This window comes from Triplophysa dalaica, chromosome 10 (assembly GCF_015846415.1).
Source record: "Triplophysa dalaica isolate WHDGS20190420 chromosome 10, ASM1584641v1, whole genome shotgun sequence".
In the NCBI taxonomy this organism is placed as follows: domain Eukaryota; kingdom Metazoa; phylum Chordata; class Actinopteri; order Cypriniformes; family Nemacheilidae; genus Triplophysa; species Triplophysa dalaica.
Window position 1 is genome coordinate 9636096 of NC_079551.1, and position 3995 is coordinate 9640090.

The 3995-nt window shown below is 43.0% G+C and overlaps 1 long non-coding RNA gene across 1 annotated transcript in view; it reads left to right on the top strand.

Annotated features, from left to right (window-relative positions):
• LOC130430301 (uncharacterized) overlaps positions 1-2733 on the top strand; it is a 4544-nt gene extending 1811 nt beyond the window's left edge. The window contains exon 3 of the long non-coding RNA XR_008907764.1: positions 138-2733. This is a non-coding gene — a long non-coding RNA (uncharacterized LOC130430301). The remainder of the gene's footprint in view (positions 1-137) is intronic.
• Positions 2734-3995: the final 1262 nt, after the last annotated feature.

The following is a 3995-nucleotide window of genomic DNA, read 5'->3' on the forward strand; positions in this document are numbered from 1 at the left end:
CATGGATTATTCTAACGTCCAGAATGGACCTGAGGGTCAGGGGTTTGAGCCAGAGATAGTCTGGTGCACAGAGTATAAAGATTGATTTGGCGCATTTAGCCTCGGTCATTTATCAACCTTGCCTTTATATTTATCAGATGCAGTTGGAAGGCGCTGGCACAGGGCATCAAATTATAAAGACTGAAGGAAAAAGCCTGTCACGGTCCGTATGTGTGTGCGCATCAGCGCTTGAGGAGGACAGATTCGGCCAGCCTCGCGCCCCGCAATGCAGCCAAATCCCTATCTCACCCCAACAGAAGCCGAAGCGTCAACCCTCCTCCATGTCTGTGGCGTCTGCACCCTCCAGCCTGCGAAGGGGCGGACCACCTCCCCGACACTCACCTCCTCTGCCGCACCTTCTGTCCTCTCTCACCTCATCGTGTTCTTTCTGCATCGTCCTCTTGGTCATCTGTGGGTCCTTTTTTTTGCTGCTTGGTACCCGGGTGCTCTTTCTTTCATCCAAAATAGCCAGAAGTCACAGCCATGAATCATGATATTTTCCCTTGAAGCACACTAACCATGGCATCAAATCTATAAGACATAGGCTAATAACTACAAATTTACTCAAGCATATTGGTCATATCGGAACTGTAATCTTTGAACTTGCAACGATAGGATATTCTTTTTTTATGTACGTTATGTTTTCGCTATGTTTCCGTAACGTTTTCCCTCAATTGTTGAGAAAAATTTGAGATGAGGTTAAACAAGCAGCGAAATCCTAAGAGACGTAGGGGTGATGAACTAGCGGTTAAACAGTTAGTATTATGACTGGCCGGCCTATGTTTCCAAAAGCACATCTCCAATGTTAGTACAATGTTTGTTTGCCTGTAATCCAAGGGAGAGGCTCTGCGTGCAGGGGCGTAGCAAGCTTTTCAAAAGTGCGGGGGATGGATGTGTTTTGTTTGTAAACAATGAAAACCTTGAACGTAATGACAGAAAGGTACAAAAGGTATAACATACAAGATATAAAAAGCTTCCCATTTAAATGTGTGATACTAGTAAAGTATAAAAACACATTCGGAACACACAGAAAATAAGTCAAAACTCTGTTGTGAAAATACACAACCTTGCTAATGAATCAGAAAAACTTTAATAATCACAGGGGGGAAGACAGTGGAAAGCTTGATAGTGACATTGGTCTGACAGGACTGTGACCGCTAAAGTTTGCTTACTTGCACCTTAAAAAGGGGAGATATAAAAAAACGCCCACACAAAGCTTTTTCTCTGGTGGTATAAATAATGTAACAATTTTCTGTTTTTAAACATTAAAATAATATACACTTTTCGTTCATAGTTCTTCAACAGGTACAATCAAACATAATAGGTAAGTATCCACAAAAGTATTCAGCTAAACAAAAAAAGCAATGTTCAAAATATCAAAATCAATAAACCCATAAATACAGTGCTTAACAAGGACAATTTGTCCCTCCTCCTCGTCAATTCCCTGCCTTCTTCATCACAGTTACTTTATACATTGCATGCCACATAAATAACCCAATTTAGCTATTTCTGAACAATATCCCAATTTCCAATTAGCATTAGTCTAAAAACTAAATATAATTCAGAAAACACTCGACATATCAACAAAACATAAACAGAACATCTCCCCAAACACATATCAAGGTTATTTAAAAACTTTGAAAGCATAAACACTCATTCAAAGTCGCTGGAAAAGGAACACGTAAATAACCATAACCGTTCCCGCCTCCTCAGCACGAGCTAACCGATAAATCTAACACACCAAGAGAGGCGGGACTTAAGGCAGAACAGCCAATCATCATCCGGTCACACTCAAAGCCGGTGTTCTGATTGAGTGGGAGGGGAGAGGAGAGGAAGCAGCCGCATCGAGCGCAGACACAGAGCGGACAGAGAAACGCTGGAGTGACTGCTGTAAGGCGTTTTGTAAAAACTGCTGAAAAACTGCAAAAAAAGTGCGGGTGTTTAACCCTTTCACCGGGAAAAGTGTGGGTGTTAAAACACCCACATCCCCCACGGTTGCGACGCCCCTGTCTGCGTGGTCTCTCTCTTTCGGTTCTGAGAGACGCGAATGCCTCTGGGATATCACATCCAAGTTCCTCTCCTCTGCAGCTTAACCATGCGGCAGCCCACAGAACCGCGAGTGGCCTCGGGGCACGGGGAAAGGATGGGAACTTTTCCCCAGGGCCCAGTGAGAGGCACACACAGCAAATAAACAACCCACACTCCTCGTGTGTACAAGGCTTGATAAGGCCCTTAAGGAAGGTCCGCGCATCTCCCCTATTCACTCTCTCTTCCCAAAGTCTCCGAAATACAACAGTACCACCCCCTTAAAAAAGCCTCCCAAGACAGGAGATCAAAGGATGCCAGAATGCGATCTTCGTCATCTCTCTCTCTCTCTGCAGCCCACAACACGGTAAAGTTTCTTGTTTTCGGGTTTTTACAATAAGGAGAGAGTAACAACAATGAACAATGTGGGATCTGTCGCACGCGCTTTTCCCGAAGGAGCCTCAACTCAGACGGGAAATTTCATTAGGAGTGGGGGAAGAATCCGAACAGATAAACATTGTTCAAAGCGCCCTGTAATGCCACAGAAGTGCATTCCTGCAACTTTGCAGAAAGTTGGACAGTTACTTTACAAAAAGATTTCGTAAAACGTGCGTGCAAGTTCTTGTTCACTTTCTCTTGGGGTTGACCTAGTTCTTCACATTTATTCCAGTTGGCCCTGTATAGATGCTTGCTGAATAAAAGATATTGATATCCTGCTGTGGGAAATTAACTTTTTGTGCAAATCTATACAGCCGTGCATGCATAGACACTGCACAGTGAATGTATAGACACTATAGCAATAGGCCCTTTTCACATGACGTCACGCCGCGAAGCAGTGTAGCGTTTCTTCCGCTAGTGCCTCAGATTGGACTTTGCCAAGTCCCTTGCACAGCTGCCACAAATACAACATCTTGCAGACAAATTTTGCTTACAACAAAATCAAAGCTAGCTAAAGGATATCATTCGTTTGGTTTCATAGCACCTGTTTGATTATGAAGGTAAGTGTTTTGTTTTCTTTTTGTGTTAGCGAAGGAACTAAGATAAGTACCTGAATACATGTTCTTTCAGTTTTATTTTTACTGTTGTTAAATTCCAGCGCGATGGCAAAACGCAAGGTCTTCTTCTCCTTGTTTGTTGCAAGACGGATGTTATGATACACTGCTTTGCGAAAAGGCGGAAGTTAAGTTATGTCATTGTGAAAAGGGCGTACACCGTCCTGGGTTCATTTTCAAATCAAGCACGTACAGAATAATGCCACACACACTCAGCTTTAACCGTCACAATGGTGATCTCATTTAAATCCGACATGAAAACTGGTGTATTTACATCGATAGGTCAGTATTAGCAAACAACTGTACTCCAATATGTCATTACCCGCATGCTACAAGACAGTGACATGCATGAGAAATCATACAGCCTGGGTAATTTTCCCTGCGTGCCGTGAACTACACACATAGTGGAGTGCACTCGTCGGTTATTATTATAGCTAGTAATAACCCTCAGGTGCTTTCTTGTCATTTAGCAGACGCTTTAAACCCTAAGTGACTTGTATTATGCTAATTGCACGGGCAGTCCCCTCGGATCAATTTAAGTAAAAATTCCCGCTCCGAGGTGCGCGCTGATGATAGAGTACTACCTCGAGCTAAAAATATAAAGTTGATTTTGTTACAGAGACCTTTAATGCATTATATGTACTTAAAGATATCTGATCAGGAAGTTAATTGCATGTTATGCACACTGTTTTGGATTTGGTGGAGTTCTACTTCAAAGGCTTACAGTTTAAACTGAATTAAGGACTTTATTCCTCTAGAGGGTTGGTTCAGCCCCAGAAAAACAACCATGAAAAGCCACAGACACGGTCATGGTCCACAGCGACGGTTGATCGGCTTGAAATTTTGGGATCTGGGAGACCACAAGTACCCAGAGTGGCA